The sequence below is a fragment of the Lynx canadensis genome, chromosome A3 (assembly GCF_007474595.2).
Source record: "Lynx canadensis isolate LIC74 chromosome A3, mLynCan4.pri.v2, whole genome shotgun sequence".
In the NCBI taxonomy this organism is placed as follows: domain Eukaryota; kingdom Metazoa; phylum Chordata; class Mammalia; order Carnivora; family Felidae; genus Lynx; species Lynx canadensis.
The window spans coordinates 65,338,127-65,364,216 of NC_044305.1; the positions used below are offsets into that span (position 1 = coordinate 65,338,127).

Consider the following 26,090-nt stretch of genomic DNA (forward strand, 5'->3'; position numbering starts at 1 on the left):
GCGGGGCTCAAACTCACAAGACATGAGATCATGATCTGAGCTGAAGTCAGAAGCTTAACTGACTGAGCCACCCAGGTGCCTTTACAGTAACCTTATTATTTATTTCTAGTTTAATTCCCTTGTGGTCTGAAAGCACACATTGTATGATTTCTATTCTTTTAAATTTGTTAAATTGTGTTTTATGGTGTAGAACATGGTCTATCTTGGTGAATGTTCCATGTGAGCTTGAGAAGAATGTGTATTCTGTGGTTGGATAAAGTAGTGTATCGATGTTCATTATATCCAGTTGATTAATGGTGTTGTTGAGTTGAACTGTGTCCTCACTGATTTTCTGCCTGCTGGGTCAGTTCATTTCTGATAGAGGGGAAGGAACAAGCCCTTTCCAACCCACATAGATGATTCCCCAGAGGAGAAGACATAGTAATTTTGCCAGAAGAAGAAATGCTGACCAAGCAAAACAACAGATATCTAGTACAGAGAAACATTTCAAACTTCTCTCCCATGAATAAGGACTACATAGTTTATGTGACCATGAGTTCAGGAGTACTTTAATTGAATGGTCTGTCTCTGAGTTTCTCATGAGATTCAACTGGATATTGGCCAATACTACAGTTTTCTTAAGGCCTGCCTATAGCTGAAGAAGCTGCTTCCACACTGGCTCACTCATATGGCTATCAAATTTGTGCTCTTTCTTGATAGAAGAGCACAGGTCCTCACCATGTGAGCTTCTCCACAGGGTGGCTTGAATGTCTTCTTGGGATGACAGCTGGCTTTCCCCCAAGAAAGTGATCCAAGAGACCAAGTAAAAGGCTGAAATGTGTTTTATGACAGCTTTACATATCATGCATCATTACTACTCCAATATCCAACTGATCAGAAAGGTCATCCCTTTCAATATTGGAGGGGGCCTCCCAAGAGCATGAATACTAGTGGATACTAGGTGAATACATAGAAGAAAATGCCCTAGATGAGGAGCTAATTAGATTCTAGATTAAAGGGCTCTTCAAGTTTCTAGAACAATGGATTAAAATAACACTCTCCAATGCATATCATGAAATTTCAGAACACTAAAAGTCAAAGAAAAAAATCTCTCAAGATCCCGGGAAAGAAAAAAAAGATGTCACATGCAAACATTTAGAATCAGAATGCCTTCATAATTCTCAAAGACAAGTGTGTAAGACAATGTAATGAAGCAGTATTTTTAAAATTCTGATGAAAAAATTACTTTAAATATAGGATTTTATACCCAAGACAAACCACGAGCAAGTTTTAGTGCAGAATAGAGTCGTTTTTAGATATTCAAGTTTAAAAAAAGGTCTCCCACACACTCTTTCTCAGAAACTTTGAGAAAACAGAAGATCCAGGAAACAAGAGATTCAATACAAGGAAGAGAAGAAGGAAATCCCCAAAATGATGGAGAAAAAAATTCCAAAGACAACAGCTATTGCCAAGTGCAGAGAGCAAAGAGGACAGACTTGAACAGGTCAGAAGACTCAGGAGATTATTTAATGAGAGGATTAAATTGATAGAACACCTAAGATTTATGAACACGGTGAGAGATTTACACAACTGAGAGAGAGTTTGAAGTTGAGCTAGTGATGAGTTCATCAAAACGGAAGATAATGGGAAAATAAAACAAATTCTTAATTCCAGAGAAAACAAAACATGGCGGGGAAAGGTAAAGCAATCAAAGTTTACTCTCTGCCTCAACTGGAACTGGCATTTGCAGTCATGAAAAATGCAAACACAGAATAGCAATCTAACTAAATTATGATGTAACTGTATTTGATGGACAGAGGAATGAAGAGCGTTCATGAATGAAATGTGACGGGGCAAGCCAGGGTTAAAAGAAAGCTAGATTCTCATTTTCCATAGCAGGCTAGGCCATATCTAGAACTGAAAAATCAATAAATAGCCGTATAAGCATGTTCCTTAGAGATGTGGAAGTAAATACCAAATGAATCGACTAAGTGGTTGAAACTGGTTGCCTCTGGGGAACAACATTTAATGGAGGGTATGAGGGTAAGTGTGCTAATTTTCATAATAAACCTTATATAACTACTGTAATCTTCCAACTATGTTCATGTAAATTTAATCAAAATAAAGAGGATTTTCAGAAGGCAGCAAAATGGGAAGCACCAGGAACCAGTAATCTGCCTTCATACCCAGACAACAATTACACTGGCAGAATGTGTCTGATGTAACTGTTTTGGAACTCTGGAGTCTGTGGAAGGTTTGCCACTTCCAGGGGAAGTCTTGAACAGTACATTGCTGTTAATTTCACTCAAGTTCAGCTCTTAGCACTATTGTGGACACCCAAACCCTATTCCCAGCCCCATGGCAGAGGTATGAGCACACATTCCAGGAGCAGCTGGCATGAAGCATGTGGGAACCAGGGTAGGCAGAAGGGACTCTGCCCTCTAACAGTTGCTTTTTTTCACAGAAGTGTGGACAAAGAGGTGGATGGCCATCGTTGTTGCATCTCCTCCCATTGTTGCGTGGAGCTGAAATCCATTCAAGGGGGATTTAAATGGCTACCACTCCTTTCCCTGTCCCCCCTTTAATTTTCTCTTTTTCCACTGTTGGGAGCCAGACATTAAAAATCAGGATATTTAAAAGCAACTGCATACATAAGGAAATTTAGAAAGTGATCATACATGGGGCTCCTGGTTAGCTCAGTCAGTTGAGAGTCCAACTCTTGATTTCTGCTGAGGTCATGATCCCAGGGTCATGGGATCAAGCCCTGTGTTGAGCATGGAGATTCTCTTTCTCTCTCCCTCTGCCTCTCACCCCTGCTCATTTACTCTCTCTCTCTAATGAAAGAAAGAAAGAAAGAAAGAAAGAAAGAAAGAAAGAAAGAAAGAGAAAGAAAGAAAGAAAGAAGAAAAAGAAAAAGAAAAGAAAGAAAAAGAAAACAAAAGTGATAACACATGCCCAAAGGAGTTCCAAGTTCAGAAAAGACCTGAGAAGACCTTAAGTTTACACCTCAGGCAGATCTGTGGCATAGAGACACCCTGCGATAATTAATAAACAAACAAACAAAAGCAATAATAAAAAAATACCAAACCCCAGGGAAGGGGGGAAATCTGATTTCCAGAGTTATCAGATTATCAGATTCAAGTGTCCAGTTTAAAAAAAAAAATCACAAGGCGTGCAAAAAACAACAACAACAACAACAGGAAAGAATGGCCCATTCAAAGAAAAAAATTTAAGTCAACAGAAACTATTTCTGAAGAAGATCTGATGGCAGATCTACTAGACAAAGACTTTAAAACAGCCAAAATATACTTAAAGATCCAAAGGAATATGTGAAGAGAATCTAGAAAATAATGTATGAACAAATGGAAATATGAGTAAAGAAACAGAAGACCTTGTTTGTTTTGGTTTCGGTTTGGGTTTTGGTCCCAACTTAGGACTTAGGTGCTGGTCCCAGGGTGGCACTCGGGGCTAGTCCTAGGGTACAAGATGCTTGAAATACTGTATGAGGCATGGCATCAGGTTCATCTCAGGGTATAGGAAACTTAAGGTATGAGAAGTCTTAGAAGGCTGGTCCTGAGGTACCTGGACCTGTGCCACCCCCCACCCCCCACCCCCCACCCCAGAGCTTCCACCACAGTTTCTGGGAGATGGATTACAGGGATTTGAAGTTGCAAAAGCCACCATGGGTAAATTTCCCCATCTCATGTGGCCAACAACATGACTCCTAGAAGCTGGTGACAGGGGACAGCTTGGCATGCACAGCCTGACTGTTGAAGCAGCAGTTACTGAGCTCAGCCACTGCCCACTCTGCATCTTCTTTTTTTTTTTTTTTTTTAATGTTTATTTATTTTTGAGACAGAGAGAGACAGAGCATGAACGGGGGAGGGTCAGAGAGAGAGGGAGACACAGAATCGGAAACAGGCTCCAGGCTCTGAGCAGGCAGCACAGAGCCTGACGCGGGGCTCGAACTCACAGACCGCGAGATCGTGACCTGGCTGAAGTCGGACGCTTAACCGACTGCGCCACCCAGGCGCCCCTCTGCATCTTCTTTGTGCTGGTACTTGACATAGACATTGCCCACAGGGTGGTCCCTTGGGTTTAGGCTAAACTCCTTCAACTTTTGTTTATCTGGGAATGTCTCAATAGCTCCCTTACTTCTGAAGGAGTTTTGCCAGATAAAAGATTCTTGGTCGACACTGGGGGTGGAACCCCCCCTTAATATTCAAAGAGATAAGTGAATCAAAAATGGAGAAAAGAGAAAACCAAGAGAAAAAGAGGCAAAGAATATGAATACACATTACAAAAAAAAGAAATACAATCAAGAGACACACGAATAAATTCTTCATGTCATTCATAATTAAGGAAATGCAAATTGAATGATGTCATGCCAATTCTTTGTAGTATATTGACACAGAAAATGAATTTTATACTCATCACTAACAAAGGTAAAGGCAGATCAGCAGGTAGGTAAGAGTGCAAATTGAGGCAGACTTTGTTGAAGGCCAATAGGGAATATCTGTGAAAATGTATAACGCTCCTGCTCTTTGAACAGCCCATCTTCTGATATTTAATCCTATAGATATACTTCACAAGTACGTACTCTGGGTTTAAAGGCATTCATTGGGAAACCCACAAATGTCTCTCAATATAGGACTAGCTAAGCAAATAGTGATAAATCCTTTTCATGGTATCTTAGTTTATTCAGGCTGGTATAACAGAACACCATAGACTTGGGGGCTTATAAACACCAAAAACTGATTTTCACAGATCTAGAGGCTGAGAAGTCTAAGATCAAAGCACCAGCAGATTCAGTGTGTGGTGAGGGCCTGCTTCCTGGTTCAAAGGCAGTGGTCTTCTCTCTGGCTCTTCACATGGCAGAAGGAGTGAGGAAGCTCTCTGGGGTCTCTTATAAAGGCACTAATCCCTTTCATGAAGGTTCTACTTTTATGACCTAATTGCTTCACCAAAGCCACACCCCCAAATATCAGCACACTGGGGATTAGGTGTCAACCTATGAATTTTCAGGAGACACAGACATCCAGAACTTAGCATACAGAATACTCTGCACCATTAGGAAGAGATGCTGATCTGTGTTTGTTCATGTCAAAGAGAGGACAACATATATAAAGCCAGAAGAAAAAAAAAAGCTTCTGGCAATATTTATAGCATGAGTCCATTTGTGTGACAAATGGAGAAAAGTGATATTTGTAATGATCTGGCACCTCCTTGATGGTCATTAGAAAGCACTTAGCTACTTTCCCTAATATAAGCTATAAAACTAAACAACAATTGTGATTCAAGACAAAATACATAAATTCATTTGATAATGAGGCTCACTAGGCTGCAGAGCTCATGTATAATCTCTACCTCTGTGTGATTTATAACAGCTTTGTTGTTCTCATTCAGCAACTCAGTAATGATAAATGCAATAAATTTAAATGTATAAAAGAAATTTATAGAATATTCTGCTTTTAGATGTTTCATAGGTTTTAGTTATTGGGCTTTTTTTTTTAACAAGCTTTCTTTAAAAAGTATATAGTGCTTTAGCTTAAAAAAAAAACAGAAAATAATATCCCCCATTTCTTTCCTCAGCTGGCTGGAGTTTCTCAGCCCAGCAAGAACTTAGCAGATTTGTCCTGGACTAGAATTCAGGAGGCCTGGGCGCCAGTCCTGGCTCCACCCTTCACTGGCTGGATGACCTTGTAAAACCATTAGCCTTCCTTAGCTCTTTTTCTCAGCTGTCCTGTGGGGCACAGCACCTTTCCAGTCTACCCCATGGGACCATTTTGAGGAGCAAATGAGATATGTAAATTTGTAATCTGTAAAGGCTCTGCAAACGGAAGGGCTTTTATTCTGATAACAAGGATCTTCTCAGAGGTTAAACATTTCTGTTTTCTGGTTTCCCCAGAGGGCAGGCAAGCCTGGGTATTTATTTAATAAACCTTGGGTGCCTTTCGGAAACCGGGCACTTGGCCAGGGGCCGGTGATCCAGAGTTGAACATGATGCAGTCCCCGCTCTCAAAGAATTCAGTTTGATGGGGGGAGGCAAGCCATAACTGCAGTAAAATGTGAGAAAGGTAACAGAATAGTGAAAAAGAGTGATAGGACCCAGAGAAGGAACTATCTCTACTTGGGAAAGTGTCACTGAAAAGGTGACATTTGGGTTGAGTCTTCAAGAACATGTTAGAATTTGCCAGGTGGGGCACTGAGTGATTTCCTGGTTGAACCCTGGCAGTGCCCAGCCTTGTATCAATTTCTCACCTATCTTCATCCGACCTTACCTGTGCTGTGTGGCAGCAGGCCATCAGAAACTTGCTCTCCACCGCCTGTCCTATTGGAAAATTTTTGTGAAAATACGTTAACAACAGCTCAGATGTGTTTCCCTCCCAGGAATACATGCATCAGGGTCCAAAAAGTGATATGGGTCCCTACACAAAAAGGAATCCTAATAATGTCTTAGTTTACAGCTTATGCCAGAGAAAGTACCTGAGCACTTTCCTACTGGCCACCAACTGGTGCTAGATCCCTATAAATAATTACTTTTCTTCTTTGTCACAGCAACTTATTCCTGGTCATATTGTCAGTGAGAAAACAGAGGGCCTGATTCACCTGTCTACTTAGCAGCGGAGCCAGATTCAAACTCAGGCCATTTTCTTGCGCATCCATTTGTTAGGTTGGTTCTCACGGCAACCCTGGGAAATGGGCAGGAAATGAATGTGATCCTGATAGAAGATAGGAAATTAGGACTTGGAGAACTTTGTGAGGGACCTCCAGCTAGCAGCTTGACTCCTGACCCGGCTGAGGATTGTTACCTTGAGGCCAAGGCCCTGACAGAGAATGGGGGTGATATTGTGGGGTAGGGCTGTCTCCCTAGCACTTCTCAAATCTCATCCCTGGAGGCGGCTGCCCAATGTCTTGGCTGGTCCTGGGCCCAGGACCCTGATATTTTGGAAAGCTATTTGGAAGGAGATATCTCACCTTCTCTGAGTATCTTCACCATGAGGTGGGCTGGATGGCCCCTGTCTACCAGGGTCTGCTCCCAGTTGACCCTTTTTCTGCCTTCGTTCAAGGAAGTAACAGGAGCACAGAAGAAGAAGGTGCCCCCTTAGCTTGAGACAACATTTGAGGTCATCAAGAATAACTTCTTCTTCTTTCATGGATTGCTTGGTATTGTGCATTGAAAATGGCCTCTCTGGGGGTTCGCAGATGGGAGAAGTTGAAGAGCTTGACCAATGGTTAGCCAGGAAGAATCACATCCAAATACACATCACCTCATGGCCTCCTTCCATGCATTCCTCCAAACCTGCCAAATCTTCTCTGTCTCTGTCAGTCTGTCTCTTTTCCTCTCTTTCTCCTGTAGGCTCCCTGGTGTATCTGTGTATCTGTACCTCTTTCCTTTCCCCCATCCCCGTCTTCTCTCTCCCTCCCCTTGCCCCTCTTCCTCTCACTTTCCGCTTGTTCTTTTCTATCCCCCTTTCCTCCTCCTCCCCTTTTCCTCACTTCTCTTTCTGTCCTCTGTCTTCATGTGTCTACCCCTGTGTCAGCCTCAGGGCAGACCTACACATATTTAGGATTCGTTGTTTTTACCAGATTCTGTAATCACTTCTGTTCAAAAGTAGGCAAGTTGCACTCTTTATGTGCCAAGAAAAAAAAAGGCCATCTTAATTTAACTTTTTTTTTCCAGCCTTTGGCCTGTGGCTGGAGCAAAAATAGGTCTCCCTGCTTCTGGCACTCACACAGCTCTACCCAAGCTGCAAGCCAGCCCAGTTGGCAGATATGCTGCTGGGGCCAGAATCCTGTTACCCAACTCAGGGCTGCTGCCAGAGCTCCCAGCCCAGCCAGGCATTCTAGCCAAGGCTGTGGATCGCCTGGAGGCCTGAGGGGGGCCAAACTGGCCAAGGCTCTTGCCCACCTGGTCCCGGGACTGGGCTGGTTAGCTACCTTTTCCCCTTCCTGTGAGGCTGCAGGAGGGGGTCAGCGGGAGCCCAGCCCCCTCTCAGCTTGTCATTATTCCTGGTGACAGTGCCCAGCCCAGTACTATTAAATTTATGGGACTAACATTTGAATGGGAATTAAGAGTTACATAATGTTCTTACCTCATAACAAGCTAGTGGAGGAGGTTTTATTGAGTCTTTATAGTGACCAAACTGAGGCTCATAGAAGTTAAGTTGTTCAGTTAGGGATTGAGCTGATGCATAAGACTCTGGAATTCTTTGCCCAAATGTCCACAAACAAGGTTCCAGAGTCTACACAGACCACTTCTCCAGGCCTGTTTTCCAAGGGTAGACTGTACTGTATATACACATTGTCTCTACTCTCAAGGGTAGCTACAGGGCAGAAATTTGCTAGCTGTGGGTGGACCTTGGACACATAGGCTGGCCTATCCCTATGGAGTGTGAAGTTTCTGCAGAGAGAGATGCCACTGGGGGTAGGAAAAAGAGGAGAGTGGGTCCACTCTATCAGAACTTCCACGTTCAGGCATGGAACTCCCAGGAATGTGATGATTCTAAATTTGAACCTGGCCTCCCAGGTCATTGTGAATGTGTATTGTGGAGTTAGGTGGATAGAATATATTTTAGTTAATAGTTAACTCAATTTATCACTGAAATATTAAGACTGATGTTAATTGGGATATCACTAGACTTGTGGGTTCTGGGACCATAAGTGTTAGAGGTGGGCCTGTTGAACACATTTTCATGTGTTTATTGGCAGTTTGGATGTCCTCTTTTGTAAAATTCCTGTTCAAATCGCCTGCCGATTTTTAGTTGGGTCATCTCAATAATGTTTGAATGTCTTTGTGCCTTTGGAATCTCCTCATCTGGAACCAAGAGGAGGGGTAGAGTGCCAGAGAGTGTCACTCACCACCTATGGCTCCATCTTGGCCCACCTGAGAGGTCAGTCATGCTTTGTGGTTGAAAACTTTCTAGTCATACCTGCCATTTTTCTATGTCCTGACCCAGATCTTTCTCCTGGGCTCAATGTCTTAGAAGGTCCTTCAACTCAACCCATTTCCTCTCCCAAACCTATTCTTTGCTCATGGTTTCTGCACCCAGGAGTCTTTGACTGTTTCTCCTCAGCCCCAATTCCCCACCTACCTGTCACCATATCTAATCTATTTTACCTCCTTAAGGTCTCTGAAGACCATCCATGTGGCTCTATGCCACAGTTACCAGTTCCACTTCAGGGCCTCTCTGCTAGAGCTGGGACAGCCATCAGGAGGCCCTTCTTTCCTCCAGTCTTGCTCTACTCTATCCCATGCTCCATATTGCTGCCAGAGGGTCTTCCTAAATAGCTCATAAATCTGGCAAGTGCCCCACTGCCCATAAACCAGAACTTCAGCTCCTCAGCCTGTACTTCAAAGTACTTGTTTCATGATGATGTTCATTGTAAAGATCAGACTGCCCCTGCAGCAGGTGTGGGGAGTGGAGGACAAGGGAAATCAGGCAATGGCAAACCTCAACCACGTGACTAGGGCTGCTGGCAAAAGCCAGGAAAAGCCACCAAGAAAGACCTAGGTGGACAGTGAGCTCTGGTTTCCTGAGCTTAGAACCTGGGCTACCTCATCACCTCCTCGACTCTTGAGCTCTACTTGTTGCAGACAGGTGTGCCATCTTGCCCTTCTCTGCCTTTTCCCTTCTGCTCTTACAACCAGCTAGCTGCCTTGTTTTTCCTACATCTACTTCATCCCGCACAGGGAAAGAATCTCTTGAGCCGGTTAGTCCCAATATTCCTTGGGTGGAGAGTTCTCACCAGACCACCTCACGGACAGGACTTGGAGCAGTGCCCGGCCTGATCCAGTCAACTGGGAGCAGGGAGGTGATGATCAGGTAGACTGGCCAGACCCCCACCTACCATCTCCAGAGGCTCAGTATTTGGGAACCCATGACGTTCTTCTCACCTTCCTCATCTCTGTTCATGCTGTTCCCCTCACCAGATGCATTCAGTCTTCATGGCTCAACCCATGCTTCCCTCCCAGGAAGCCTCCTGTAAACCCCTCCGGCCAGAATGAACACTCATTCTGGGCCACTGCTGCTAGTTGTCCTGATGTCCTTCTTTTTGTTATTGTGATTTGTTACCTGCCTGTCTGCCTAGTTGGGTTGTAAACACTATGAAAGCAGAGACTATACTATCCATCTTTGTATGCAATTCAAGGGCCTCTTACAGAGCTGTGCATAGAATAAGCTAGCTTCCAGTTGAGTACATTGTTGGATAAATAAATGAATATATGGTCTGGATAACCTATCATAGCAGATGATCTCAAAACTATTTCTTTCCTCTTAGATGCATCTTATAAATATTTTGAAACACAAGAGTTTAAAACCCTGAGAGCTGAAAGACCCCCTCCCTCTCACCCTGTGGCTGCTCTTCCTCGGCTCCTCTAGAGTCCTTCCCTCTGTCCCAGCAGGTGGCCTGTGATAGGGGTGGTGGGGACCACCCAGGAAACCTGTGTGGTCATGGACTCTGCATGGAGGGCCTGTCAGGGCAGCCTGGGACTCCTGCTGGGGCCTGGGTGGTGTGGGAGGCATAGGCAGCTCCAGCGTGCTCTCACTCACGTCCTTGAAGCTTCCCTGTCCTCTGAGTCAGCTCCAGCATCTCAATTCGTGGATGAATGCCCTGGTCCCAGACAGAGAACCGATTCAGCCCAGCAGGGTTTCTGGAGGGCTCCCAGGAAGGGGAGGCCAGAAAACGGCCAGGAGGGTAGTGAAGTTGGGGCGATGGCCGGTTCACTCCAGCTACAGCTCATGGCACACTCTTCTGTGTGCCCCCACCCCCACCCCACCCCCACATTCTTCTGGTGCCCTCAACAGTGCGCAGCTCTATGGGGCAAACAGGAGACTGGAGCCTACCTTGAGCGCTCAGTTGCCAGTGTCCTATGCTTCCCTGCCCTGTCCCTATCATTTCTCCCACATCTGAGTTTGAGTGTGAACGTGTGTGCACATGTGTGCCTGCAAGGGTGCACACCCCTCATAGCAGATGCAGTTGAAGCCTTTCCTCAGAGGTCCCTGCACTGCCCATGGTGGCCACAGAGCACTGAGGTGGAGTTAATCCCCTTATATAGCTCAAAGAGCCCCCAAAGGTAGGCTCGGACTTCTTTGTTTATGTAATTTATATAATTACATCTAAACTTGATACCATTTGGTAAATTAACATATAACAAAATGTACTGTCAGTTTGATCATTCTTTACAATTTGGGTGCAACCACCACCGGAGTTCTAGATATTCCCATTTCCCCAAAAAGTTCCCTCATGCCCCTTTCCACTCAGCCCCCTCTCCTTTCGGCCGCTGTCTGATTTATGTCACTGTAGATCAGCTTTCAGGTTTAAAAATGTATAAATCCATGTCAAAGGACACACCATCAGACTCTATGCCATGCACATCTAGAGACTGCCATGCAGCTCCCAGTTCTGAAGCTAAGAGGCCCTGTCCTCCTACCCACTCCTCCAGCGTCCCCAATCCAGGCTCCAGGGGCTGCATGACAGGCAGCGGGGTCAACTAATGGTACCGGGAAGGAACACAACACTGGGGGCCCAAAGGTCTGGGCAAGAGGCCTGGACTCACTTACGGGACCAAGGCAAATCACTCGATCTTTTGGATCTCGGGTTCCTTAACTGTACCCTGGAGACAAACATGGTTATCCCCAGGGCTACTGGGAAGATTGAATCCAAGTTTGTAACCAACTTTACAGGTAGAGGCAGGGCACCAATCAACAGAAGAATTCATCCAAATAGCTAATATTTACTGAACTATCTGAGGTGCCAGGTGCCATGCTAACAACTTCCTTTAACCCTCAAGGTAGGGAGGCTGGTACTATTATCCCCATTCTGCAAGTGAAAAGACTGTGGCCTGGAGCAGGGAAAAGACTGGCCCAAACCAGACAGAATACAGTGGAATTTGACTGTAGGCAGCCACTCTAGGCTCCCACTCTTGACCAACTGCACCCTCCTTCCTCCCAGATGAATATATTCATTGACAAAAATAAGCTATAGCAGACAGTCTGTAAACAAAGATGTGCAATGCCAATGCTACTTGCTATCAGATCTGTTAATGGTTTGGGGAGCTAGAGAACTGGATGGCCCCCACAGGCCTCACCCCCTAGGTTGGTCTGCCCTAATGAATTTAAGAACCATAGCTGCTGCCTCTTCTCCTTGGACCCATAGACTATTGCATTTCAGCTTCAGAGACAGAAAGTCCTTCTTCATATCTACCTTGTCTTGCTTGCTATAGGATAGCCAACAGCCAGCTCACCACTGGCCTCAGGCAAATCATTATGTGCACAAAGGTACTAACTAGCTTTCTGCCCTACAGGGAGCCCCAAAGTGCTGAGGCCCGTTGAGGGCCAGTCTCCACCGTCCCCTCCCAGTCCTAAGCATGTAAGTTCTGGGGCTTCTCTGGGGATGGAAGAATGGATAGGCATGACGGAAAGGGACTAAAAAGGATGTCTGAGCTGCCTCATCTTCTGTTCTCAGCTCCCACAGTGGCCCTTGTGTCTGGCTCCTTCCTCTGAGAGTTCTCCACCCACCACAGATGTCACTCCCATGTCCTTGTGACATTTCTGCAAGGCTTGTCAAGGGAGGGTTTGGGGAGATAGGAGAGAGGGGGTCTGGCAGAGTCTTCTGGGAGAAATGCATTGCTTTAGTGTGGGGAGAGAGGCCTGCTAGGTCACTGCTTGACCTTGGTTAGGCCAGGTCCTGGCTTCCTCCCCTGCCAGTGGAGATAATATCACTGCTACCCAGGAGCACTCAGAGGCTCAGATGATACCAATACAGGGAAGGGACTTGGCAGAGCAGAAGCTGAAGTTCGGCCCAAGGGATTATTTGAGGCACACTGTGATGCAGGGAAAGGTCTCAGACTCACCTAAGGGAGCTCGGGGCCAATGGCCTGGCTTGCTGACCACTAGTGTAAGCGTCCCATGGATCCCTCTGTGACAAAATGTGAGGCAGAAGGACAGTCAGCTTGCCCAAACCTAAGGGCCCTGCCTGTGCTCTATGCATCTGTGTGTGGGCCTCTGTGCCTGCACAAGCATGTCTGTCTGTGCTATAGTGTGCAAGTGGGAGTTTTCCTGTGACTGCAGGGAAGGTTCTGTTCCACAGCCTGCTTCTCCGGGGGGTCTCTTTATGTGTGTCCCACTGCATGGGCTTGTGTGGATCTCCGTGTCTGTGGGTATGTCCATGTTGTACAGCATCTAGTTTTTATGAAGTGGTCTAGGCTTTATGGTGTCCATTAAATGGGAACAGGGCACCTCAGTCCCTAGGCATCTCGAGGCACAGTAATTGTGTTGGGGAGTGCAGGTGGGTATCTGCAGGGCTTCACATCCACCCGTGGCTCCCCATTCCTAAACGTGAATGTCTTACCCTGGCGTTCAAGGTCCTCCATGCCTAGCATACATAGACCCCTCCAGCACGATCGTCCACTCTTCTTTTTCTTAATTTTTTTAACATTTATTTATTCTTGAGAGACAGAACCTGTCTACCTGTGAGGAACCCCTACCTGTGGGGAAGGGACAGAGAGAGAGAGACACACACATAGAATCCAAAGCAGGCTCCAGGCTCTGAGCTGTCAGCACAGAGCCCAATGCAGAGCTCGAACCCAAGAACCACGAGATCATGACCCGAGTCAAAGTCAGATGCTCAACTGACTGAGCCACCCAGGCACCCCACAATCGTCCACTCTTACTGCACACAGATAGGAGAGACTACCACTTCCTAGTCACGTGACTCTGGACCTGTCCCTTCCCTTCTGAGTTTGATTCTCTCAAATGTAAAGTGAGCCAGAGAAATCATTTGCAAACTCGAAAGCATGACACTCTCAAGAGGGATTTCTCTTGCAGACTCCTGGACTTTGGGTTCAGAACCTGTCCGTGCCTTTCTTTCTGCTGCCCCTACATCCCCCCTCCCTCAATACCCTCCCCTTCTCTGAATAGTCAAGTTTAGCCTGGCCCAAGCTTCCCTGCTAGGCTCCCCACTGCCTGCAGTCACACCTGTTTCTATGAGGATCCTTGTTTTTATGTCTATACATGTGATGTGTGTGCTTCTGCATAGGCACTTGGGTCTGCCCTTTCAATATACCTTTAATTCATTTGATAAATATTTATTGAGCACCTACCTTGTGCCAGGCATAGTGCTAGGTGCTGGGGAGTCAGCCTGGAACAAGGCAAATGTAGGACCATTGCTAGCCCATTTGGCAAAGTAGAAAAAGTTGTCCTATCAGTGGATGCCGTCTCATGGGTACAGGGCGTGGCCAGTAAATTATGATTTTGCACACAGGAAAAGGAGCCTTTTCCTCCTGGAAGACATAGCCCCAAACTAAGGCCCATAGCTTGGAAAGTGGAGGTGGGGGCTGGACTTCAGTCCCACTGTCCTCTCTTGGCTAAGCCAGGCACCCTTGTGCACTAGACAACACACCCATCTCAAGACAGCAGCCCAGAAAGGCCCTTACCTCCCTTAGATGTAGCACTCAAGCTCTGGTGTGTCTGTGCATCTCTGTACTGCTGTGTCTATTCACTGTGTGAACGTGTGATGTCATTGTGTACCTCCGTGCACTTATCCCTGCCTTGGGTGGATCTGTCCATACTCTTGTCGGGGACAGGGGGGGAGTACCTGTGTGTGTGGGCATCAGCTTGAATGTGTGTACCCATGTACCCACAGCACTGACCACCACTTCCTTACCATCTTCTGGGATGGCTTTCTCCACCTCCCTAGTTGTTCATGTTCCCCACCTGGACCCCATGCTCTGTGAAGGCTTCCCTCAGCCCAGCAGGGCAGAGCTGAGCCACGGGAGAGAGTGGACCAACACTGGGCCCGGCATCCTCCTAATCTGCTTCTGCTTTTTTTCTGCTCTGGGCCTCCCTGGCAGCAGCGTGGGACAGGGAAAAGCATACATTACACAGAGGATCTAGGGTCTCCTCGTCTGGGAGACCACGGCCAGATCTCTAGCCCCTCCTACAATCTCACCCAATGTGGAACATGATGAGCTGCTTCGTGCTTTGCTACATAAGGCTTGCCCAGTCTTGCTTCTGTACCTTTGCTCCGGCTCTTGCTCTTGCGGCATCCTTTAAGACTCAGGGCTGTCAGGAACAGCAGTGGCAGCAGCCATCTGCTACGGAACGCTCCCTGGACACTAGCGTGCTGGAGCATGGACTGGACACACTGTGGACCTTGGTGTCTCTGTGCAGACTACATACACGCTCTCACTCGAGTCTCATAGTAAAGTCATGAAATAGGCATTGTTAGCACCACAGTTTTCGAGACAAGGAAACCAAGGTTCAGAAATGTCTGAGATCCCTCCTGGGGTCCCACTGCCATACTCACTGACTAAGACCATTGGGATTAGGCCCGCATGCTCATAACCTCAGGTCACTGTCACTCTCCCTGCTCTGAGCTCCTGACATCCTGGTGAGTACAGTGGCCATCTGGACTTATACCCCTAGCTGTTGTCTTAAAAAGACATCTTTTTTTTAACATTGTACCTACCTCCCAACTAGATGGTCTGTTTTTGAGGGTAGGGACTTTTATTCTCTTGTGTCCTTAGCTCCTCATGCCTTCAAGATAGTGATGATGATAAGAGACCCTCTGTCTGCAGTTGTCTCCTAGCCTGTCTCTTGGGCCACAAGGTCACCGGGGTAGCTTTGTATAGTCTCAGAAACACTGTGACCTGGAAGAACAGTGTTCCTCATAGGGGAGTGTCTTGGTTTAGGAAGAGGAGCCCTGGGCAGACATGGCCCTCTGACCTGGTATCCCAAAGGGCTTCTGTACCCCTGAGGACAGGGGCAGTGACAGCAGATCCCTCCATCCCTCCCTCTGGAGTCAGCATTCTGGCCACCCTCCACCTCTGACCCCCCAGGGCCCTGGGCTCCACATGCCTGGGTGGGGAGGGTGGGGAGGAAGTAAAGAGGAGGAGGGCCTCCGACCATGCCTCTGCAGCTGCGATAAAAAACTATGTGGTCTTTCCAGTATGTTCAGAAATCCTGTTCCCACAGAGGGCTGGACCAGGTGGAGCTGACCCCCTGAGGGCAGCCTGGCCTGATGGTTTGGGTCTGGGAGCCATGCTGGAGGTTCCTGACAGCAGCCGCAAGGTCTGGGCTGTGATGCCTCAGCTCACCTGAAATCAGAGTCCTCACGTCTGAGAGGCCCAGAGGTGATGGCTGTGTAGCCATAGTCTCTGCACACAGCACCGTGGGGCAAATCTCTGAGATGTGTTTCCTGCCCCATGGACAGAGGATCTAGGTACACCCAGTCTGCTCACACAAGGAAATGGGTAATCCATCCAGAAAGCGGTGCCAGATCCCAGCAGTGCTGTATTACATTCGGGAGGGAAGAGCATGGTGGGTCAGAGGGTCTGGGAAGGCGATGCAGAGAGAGGAAGTGGGTTTGGCAGCTCACCAAGGAGAAGCTCAGAGGATTGGGAAGGTTATCTTGGGCAGGGAGGAACAACACGGCCAGCTGATGGTAATGCACACACTGTTCCCCAGCTCGTGGGTCTGAACGCCCTCATCAGTAGAGGGAGGACGGACCCTGGTATGGACATCTTGTGAGCACACCAGCACCCACGCAAGCCAGGCTTGATGGCCAATAGTGATGCTGTCACTCTCCAGATGTGCTAACTTGCGGGGGCTACTTCACTTCTCTGAGGCTCCGTTTCCTCATCAGTAAAACAGATGAAAATGCTTACCTCTGAACGTTGTTGGCTTTTGCTGTCATCATTCTTTAGAGTGAGATGAGACTCTCAAGAGAGAAATGCCTGCTCTTTCTCTAATTTAAATGAGGTAGAGAATGGTACTGTTTGGAATTCCTGACTTGTATCTACCAAAAAGTATGTATTCCCATGAGCTTTGCCCTGTGTTTTGTGTCATGAGGGAAGCAGGGGATGACCTTTGGAATCTATAGGCCTCCCTGGGAACACAAAGACTGGCTCTGGGGAGATGAGATTGTGCAGAGTAGTGTGGACTAACTGTGTGGACCAGGTGAGGGTTGCAGCTGGTCATAAAAGGGGAGGCACGGGTGAGGTCTGGATCAGCTGTAGACACTTGCTGTAGAAGCTGACACTTGAATGAAACTTTTGACTTGGTTAAGATGCCCGATCATGTTTCATGTGGGTAATTTTTCTGCCTGTCTTTTGATTTTTTTTTTTAATGTTAGTATATTAGTTGTTGCTGCCTAACAAACAATGGCACAACATACTGGCTTGAAACAACAAACATTCATTTTCACAACGTTACTATGGGCTGGGAATTCTGGAATGGCTGAGCTGGGTGGCTCTGGCCTTGGGTCTCTTATGAGGTTACAGTCAAAATTTGGGCTGGGCTGCACTGTAATCTGAAGGCTTGATTGGGCTGGAGGACTCACTTCTACATTCACTGCCATGGTCATTGGCAGGAGAAGTTGGTTCTGCACTGGCTGTTAGCGTTACACCTCTGTTTTTTGCCATGAGTGCCACTTGAGAATCCTCATGATGAGGTACTTGGCGTCCCCCAGAGTGAGCTATCCAAGAAGGAATGAAAGGGGGAAACTGCACTGTCATTTCTGACCTAGTTTCTGTAATCATGCACCATTCCTTCCAGTTTCTATGGGCCGGTTTCTGATTGGCCTAGAGGCCAATCCCTAGATACAGCACACACACTTAAGGGGTGGAGTTTGGACTTCATCTATGGAAGGGAGGAGGATCAAAGAACTTGTAAAAATATTTTAAAACCATCACCATTATGGACATTTGTTTACTTTTTAATGGGCAAACTTTCAAACATATGCAAAAACAGAGAGAATAGTGTAATGAACCTTCATATACCCATCATCGAGCTTCCAATTATGAACACAGGCCAGTATCTTTATCTGAAGGATAAACAACAATGACAAATCACATATATTTCAAGTGGATAATTCATTAAGTTTTGAAATATGTTTACACCCATGGAACAACCCCTCATCTCCCCCCCACAATCGAGGTACTGAGCATATCTATGGCCACCAGAAATGTCCTTATACCCCTTTGCAATCAATCCTTACCTCGAAGCTCACTCCACCCCCATTCTCAGGCAACCACCGATGTGTCATAGTAACAGAGTTTACATTAGCTGGAGTATTATATAAATGAAATCATATAGCAAATACTCTTTTTTTGTTGGATCCTTTCACCTAGCCTAATTATTTTGAGATTGTTGTTGTGTGTATCAATAGTTCATTCTTTTTCATTGCTGAGTAGTATTCCATTGGAAGGATACATTATGATTTTTTGATCCATTCGCCTGTTGATGGACATTTGCACTGCTTCTAGTTTGGTGCTATTACAAAGAAAGCTGCTATGAGCATTCAGGTACACGTTTTTATGTATACATCTGACTTCATTTCTCTCAGGCAAATATCTAGCAGTGGAATGACTGAGTTACGTGGTAGGGTGTGTTTCACTTTTTAGGAAACCGTAAGGCTCGCTTGCAAAGTGGTTGTTTTATATTCGCACCAGCAATACATGAGAATTTGTTGTTCCACATCATCATGATACTTGATATGATCAGTCTTTTTAATTTTAGGCATCCTAAAATTAGTATCAGTCTTTCATTGTGGTTTTAATTTGCATTTCGCGAAGGACAAATAAGTTTACCATCTTTTCATGTGCTTATTTTCCACTTACATATTGTCTTTCGTAGAGTGTCAGTTGAAATTTTTGCCCATTTTTTACTGGGTTGCTTATTTACTTCTTACAGAGTTTTGAGAGTTCTGCACATGTTCTGGATAAAATTCCATTTTTAGAAATGTGATTTGCAAATATTTTCTTCCAGTCTGTGGCTTGTGTTTTCATGCTCTTCTATGTGTTTTAAAGAGAAGTTCTTGATTTTAATGAAGTCCAATTTACCACTTGCTCTTTAAAAAAAATCCCTTTTTAAATAAAAGAAATCATGCTTTTGACGTTGCATCTAAAAAATTCTTGCCTAACTCAAGATCATAAAGATTTTCTCTTGTGTTTTCTTCTAGAACTTTTATAATAATTCCAGATTTTACATTGAGGTATATGATACATTTAGAGTTAAATTTTTTATGTAGTTCAAGGTAGGTCAAAGCTTGTTTCTTTTTCTTTCTTTCTTTTCTTTCTTCCTTCCTTCCTTCCTTCCTTCTTTCTTTTCTTTTCTTTTCTTTTCTTTCTTTCTTTCTTTCTTTCTTTCTTTCTTTCTTTCTTTCTTTCTTTCTTTCCTTCCTTCCTTCCTTCCTTCCTTCCTTCCTTCCTTCCTCTTTTTTAGACATATATCCAGTTTTTTAAGCATTGTTTATTGAAAAGATTTTCCTTTCTCCACTTTTGTTGATGATCATTTGACCACATATCTGTGGATTTATTTCTGGACTCAATGTTCCATTGATTGTCCATCTTTAAACCAATACACACTATATTAATTACTAGAGTTTTGTTTTTAATTACTGTAGTTTTATAATAAAATTTTTCTTGTTTTTTTTTTTTAATTTTTTTTTTTCAACGTTTATTTATTTTTGGGACAGAGAGAGACAGAGCATGAACGGGGGAGGGGCAGAGAGAGAGGGAGACACAGAATCGGAAACAGGCTCCAGGCTCTGAGCCGTCAGCCCAGAGCCTGACGCAGGGCTCGAACTCCCGGACCGCGAGATCGTGACCTGGCTGAAGTCGGACGCTTAACCGACTGCGCCACCCAGGCGCCCCTTTCTTGTTTTTTTAATTGAGATATAACTCATAGGTCATAATATTCACTTTTAAAGTTTATAATTCAGTGGATTTTATATATTCACCAAGTTGAGTCACTATCACCATTATCTAATTCCAGAGCCTTTTTATCACCCCAAAAAGAAACTCTGTACATAGTAGCAATCTCTCCCCATTCTCCCATCCCAAGCCCCCTAGGGCCCCTGACAACCACTGATCTACTTCTGTCTCTATGAATTTACATCTAATGATATGATCACTCCTCACAACTAACCTTTTCTCCCTCCTCCTCACATCAGGTGGTAATAATCCTGAATCCCGATTCTTTGTTTCCTTGTACTCCTTTTTAAGATTCTTACTCTATATAATTCCTAAAATGTTATTTGTAAAATTTTACCTATTAATACCTTTACAAAAACAATGCCATGCTGTGTGGAACAGGGGTGTGGGGGGGGGACTTAATATTTTCACTTAATATTTTGCTTTGCTGCGTTTTATTCATATTGTTGTCTATCTTTGCAGTGCATTTATTTTAACCCATACACGGGAATATGCCACACTGTAATTGTCCACTCTGTGTAGATGGACACTTGGCTTGTTGGCAGGTGTTTGCTGCTGTGAACAGTGCTGCTCTGAATACTCTTGCGCGTGTTTCCTGAATATATGTGAGTGAGTGAAAATCTGGGGCGTAGGTTATGTTGGAAACTTAAGGAAATAATGCAAAAACTACTTCTTCAAAATGGCTCCACTGATGTATACCCTCACTAGCAACGCACAAAAGACCGTGTGGCTGTGGGCGCACATACTCCAAAACTTTAAAAAATTTTTTGCTAATCAAATGAGTCTGAAACAGTGTTTCATTATGGTCTTGATTTGTGTTTCCCTGATCACCAATGATGAGGAACATCTCTTTATATGTTTATTGGCCATATGTGCTTCCTTTCTGTGAAATCCCTGCTCATATCCATCTTTCTATTGGCTTGATTGGACCCATCTTCTTATTTAAAATGTCTGTTGTAGGGGCGCCTGGGTAGCTCAGTTGATTGGGCATCTGACTTCAGCTCAGGCCATGATCTCTCAGTCCATGAGTTCGAGCCCCAGATCAGGTTCTGTGCTGACAGCTCAGAGCCTAGAGCCTGCTTCAGAATCTGTGTCTCCGTCTCTCTCTGCCCCTCCCCCGCTCATGCTCTGTCTCTCCTGTCTCTCAAAAATAAAATAAAACGTTAAAAAAATAATAAAAATAAATAAAATGTCTGTTGTTATATATATACAAATATATTCTGACACTAATCCTGGTCTATCACGTATATTGCAAATATCTTCTCCCAGTGTCTGAATTGGTTTTTTTAAGCCTGTTCAGGTTGTCTCTTGAAAAACAAAATAATCTTTATTTTAATATACTCAAATTTATTCATCTTTACTATTTGAGGCAATACTTTTTGTATGTTAAGGCATCCTTCTCTACCCCAAGGTATAAAAGATATTCGCATTTTTTTTTTACCAAGCATAATTTAAGTTTTGTTTTTGAAATTTTAAGTCTTTAATCCACATGGTGTTATGAAGAAGAGATCTTATTTAATCTATTCCTTTTGGGCAATCATTTTTTCCCCATTTTCATTTATTAACTAATCATCTCTCTCCATCAGTTGAATGCGTGATCTCTATCTCGTGCCAGAGTCCCACACTGTGTGAACCTGTTTCTGAGCTCTCTGCTATACTGCACTGGTCAGCCTCATCATCCCTGAACCGTATGGGTGTACCACACGATCTTACCCTTAACAGCTTCAAAATGAGTCCTCTCCTGATCATCTCCTTCAGAAGTGCTCTGGCTACTCTTGGCCCTCTACTTCCCCAACTAAATTTTAGAATTATTTTCTCAAGTTCTAAAAAAAAAAAGAAAGAAAGAAATATCTTAATGGATTTTCAGTGGAATTTCATTCACTATGTAGATCAGATTAGAAAGAATTGACAACTTTCTGATAATCAGCTTTCCTGATGGTATTTCTTCCCCTTTATTTATGCTTTAAAAATATCTCTTAATACCATTCCTCTGGTCTTTACTACCTTTCATTACATTTATTCCTGAGTATTTTATATTCTTCAATGCAATTGTCAATGCTACCTTCCCTTCAATTGCATTTTCTAGTTATTTGCGCTGGCAGGTAGAAATGCAATGGACTTTTGAGTGTTGATTTCCTATCCAGGCAGCTTGATGAACTTCCTAGGTCTTTAGGATTTCTGTCTTTAATAGTCTTAAATTCACTGCACTGAGGATAAGTGTGAGCCTTTTAATGTTTTCCTCTTTGACACTCTACAGGTCCTCTGGATCTGAGGTTCTTTTTTTTTTCTTTCTTTCTTTTTTAATTTCAGGAAATACAGCTCGGCTGCTTTATAAAATGTTTTCTTGGGGCGCCTGGGTGTCTCATTCGGTTGAGCGTCCGACTTTGGCTCAGGTCATGATCTCACAGTTCGTGAATTGGGGCCCCACATTGGGCTCTGTGCTGACAGCTCAGAGCCTGGAGCCTGCTTCTGATTCTGTGTCTCCCTCTCTCCCTGCCTTCCCCCGCTCATGCTCTGTCTCTCTCTCTCAAAAATAAATAAACATTTAAAAAAATGTTTTCTCTTCTCCCTTTTTATTTCTGTCTCTTTCTGGTAACTTCTAATCCAGATATTAGCATTTCTACCTCTAAAATCCATGTCTCCTTAACTTTCCTTGCCTATTTCCATTTCTTTCCTTTTTCTGTCTGCTTTTCCAATTTCATCTTCTGATTTATGAATTCATTTCTCAGTTGTGACCATCCAGCTATTTAATCATCTACTGTGTTCTATATTTGAAACATTAGGTGTTCATAACTAATATTTCTACTTGGTTCCTTTTTTATGAGCTCTTCAAGTGGCCAGCTCTTTTGGCCAGGGGCTAGTTTTCTCTTATGTGTATTGGCTACTGTGTTAGGCAATAATTATAGGGGGTGGGAGGGGAAGATGCCAAAAGGCTCAAGGGATGGCCAGTGAATAAACCTTGAGGGAGCCTCAGGCAGCCTAAAACCACAGTTCTCTATCCATTCACCATAGCAGGCATGGTGCCTGGCTTCCATGATGCTTTCAAAGACCCATGAGAATGTGTCATTTCTAATTCACTTTAATATAAAAAGAAAAAAACTAACGTAATAACAATGTATGTGTAATAATGAATCCAGCCTGGATTATATTAATCTTTATGTTAGTACAGTTATAAAATATAATTCTTAATATATTTTATAAAGGAAAGGTCTCCGGATCCTCTCAAGTGGGCACTGTCCCCGCCCCCATAAGACATAGTCAATCACTGCTCACCATCCAAAACAACCTTCAGGTCAAGTCTGGTCCTCACCCTCCTCTCCACACCCCAGACGCAGAAGTGCTTTCGGAGGAGACACTCCTTAGAATGTAATTCCCCATCCCTGGGGGTGGGAAGGAGATGGGATAAGAAAACAAGCCAGCTGGTCCCCGCCTGGTTTTGTCAGCAACTGGAGCCTACAGCTCCCACTCCGCACTGCCCCAATTTCACCTCCCAGGTGCCGTAAATACGGGGTTTGACTCAGGGAACTGTTGGTGGAGAAGCAGTTGTGGATTGCCAACAGCTCTTTCTATTTGACAGTCCCAGGGAGTGCTTGCAGCCCCAGGCCAAAGTCACCACCCCCACACAACAAATCAAAATAGCTCCTGTCATCCCTGGGGGTTCCCACAGTTTTCTATCTCACAGATCCTCTGGGTTGATCTTGGGGGAACAAAGCCAGCACTTGTGCTTCTTAAAGATGCAAATCTTACTTCGCATTGTCCTGGCTGAAGAGCTCTGGGGGTTTCCCATTGGGCTTCCGGATTCTTAGCTTGACTCATCTAGGAGAAAGGAGAATTCCTTATAACCTCCATTCCTACCCTCTTCCTAGTTCTTCTCCATGGAGAGTACTAACCTGAAGAGGTGGGCGGGAATGCTGTGCATTAATGGGTCACATGCATTCACTTTTCTTTCTCCATCTGGCTAGATAGCAAGCTGGCTTAGTAAATAGGCCGTGTCTTACTCTACAGACCTGGCCTTATTACTCCCCTCTGTCCTTGACTTCCTCCATGCAGCCCAGACAGAAATTGGTGAGCTCACAAACTTTGGATGCGGGCCTAGGAGGAAGTAGGAAGTCATTCAGTTTACAGTCTGAGCTTCATGCTTCAACCCAGCTTTTGTTCAAGATCTGCATTTGTGCAGCATATAAGTGTAATTTTCATTCCCTTTTGGCTCCTCTTCCTTCCTATGGGAACTTTCTGGAGCTGAGAGGAAGAGAGAAAACACGAGAAGCAGGGCAGGATTCTGATTTGCCAGGATTCCTGACCACGACGTCATCAAATGCCAATAGCACCTCTTTGCGCTGGATGGTGAAGGTTGACCAGCCTCTCTGTTCCTGCCCTGTCGTTTTACACTCTTCGTGCCATTTTACCTCAGCTTGTGGTGTTCCTGGCATACTGGTCCTTACTGAGTGTTCCCAACATTTGGCATGGGGCTTGGCACTTGGCGTGTGTGTGTGTGTGTGTGTGTGTGTGTGTGTGCATGTGTGTGTGTGTGTGTGTGTGTGTGTGTGTGGTGTGTAATGGATAAAGTTAAGTAAGTATCGTTCCTCCATTTCCTGAATGTAACTCAGAGAAGCTAAGTCATTTACCCTGAGTTACACAGATCTGGAATTGACATCAGGTTGGCCTGATTCCCAGTCCTTTCTCTTCTCCGTAGGGCCAGGCAGAGAACTGCTTCCCTGGCACAGCCGTATTTGCATCAGGAGAGAGACATTTGGACTCATGGAGATTACATGCCCCAGAGCTGACAAGTTCTTCTTGTCCACTTATCTGCTGTCTATCTTCCTTACTAGTGGAGATACTGTGGGCATAGTTCTTATTAAATTAAGCGTGAGATGAAATCATTTATTTAAAGCCTTTTACCTGTCCATTTCCCCAGGGCAGTTCTTTATTAAGTGATTTCTCACATTTTCCAAGTGACTCAGTTCGTTTGATGGGTGGTGTGCCAGGGGAAGATGGGGAGAGGAGAGAGAGAGAGACGGAGAGAGCTAACAAAGGCTGGCTGGGTAGCTGGAAAGGAGGCCTGGGGATAGACAGGATACCTGAAAGACCTCAGCCCCCAAGAACGAGGGGAGCAGAAGGCAGATCCTATGTTTCCAGAGTCCTGGGAGCAAGTTGGAAGGGTCGAGAAAGATAGGGAGGTTGGAGGTAATGCCAGAGGCCACACTTCATCCAGAGCAGAGTGTCCAGGAGACTGGGTCCTATGAGGGATAAAGTCTCCCTCAAGTGGGATTCAAGGCCTGACATACTGACAGGGCCCAAACAACCAAAACATGGCCAAGTCTCATCACCACTGCTATCAAGACTTTGGGAAACTCCAGAGTATGAGTGAGGAGAATGTTTGAAGAAGAGAAGCAATTGGATTGGGAACTAAGACACTGAGGTGGCTGTCACTCTGCTTGCTCTCTGGCCTCGAAGTTCCCATTTATCACATGGAGGTGTTAATATAATGGCTTTCTCAGATTATTTAAGCCAGTTAGGGTCTTCTGCCCAGGTCAAAGCTTCCTGATGATGCTCTCTGGACCATGACCTTCAACTTGACCCCTCCGTGCATCCATCACACCACCATAAATGGATCACACACACAGAAGGCCCATGCTCTGTCCCAAATCTCAGTGAATGTAAAACATTTTCTGACACACCTCAGAACCTGGAGCAAGCTGGCCCCCCAGGCAGCCTGAGAAAATCAAGATCATTGGCCTTGGATCAGGACACCTCAACCCTAATCCCAGGTTCCTGTAGGAACCAGGTTCCTAATACCACATTCCTGGGCAGGGCTTCAATATTTCTGGGATTACAACACTAAAAGGAGGAAAATAATGCTTATCTTTCCTACCCCATGGAGTTGAGAGATCTGAATGGCAAGGCTGTATAGGTAGGTGCTTAGAAGAATATAAAGTTCTCCTGCAGAGCAAGGCAGCGTGACCAATACTGACATTACTATACAACTAGGAAAAGGAGACTCTAATACCTCAGAAGAGCAAACACTTAAGTGTATGAATGAAGAAATGCTTTCCTTGGGTTAATTAAAAATGTATCACTTCCGGGGCATCTGGGTGGCTCAGTCGGTTAAGCGTCCGACTTTGGCCCAGGTCATGATCTCACAGCCCGTGAGTTCGGGCCCCATGTCGGGCTCTGTGCTGACAGCTCAGAGCCTGGAGCCTGCTTCGGATTCTGTGTCTCCCTTTCTCTCTGACCCGCCCCCGTTCGTGCTCTGTCTCTCTCTGTCTCAAAAATAAATAAACATTAAAAAATTTTTTTTTAAATAAATAAAAATATATCACTTCCGTTAAAGAAAGGATCGTTCCAAATTAGCCATACAAGGTACTAGTTAGAAACGCTGGCCCCTCCTGGGAAG

At 44.9% G+C, this 26,090-nt stretch overlaps 1 long non-coding RNA gene across 1 annotated transcript; it reads right to left on the bottom strand.

The window, feature by feature from the left end:
• Positions 1 to 4,932: 4,932 nt before the first annotated feature.
• Positions 4,933 to 25,329, bottom strand: LOC115509709. Its single transcript, XR_003967464.1, has 3 exons — positions 25,317 to 25,329; positions 10,102 to 10,105; positions 4,933 to 5,023 (listed from the first exon to the last, which is right to left on the bottom strand). It is a non-coding gene; the product is annotated as an uncharacterized LOC115509709 (long non-coding RNA).
• Between the last annotated feature and the right edge of the window lie 761 nt (positions 25,330 to 26,090).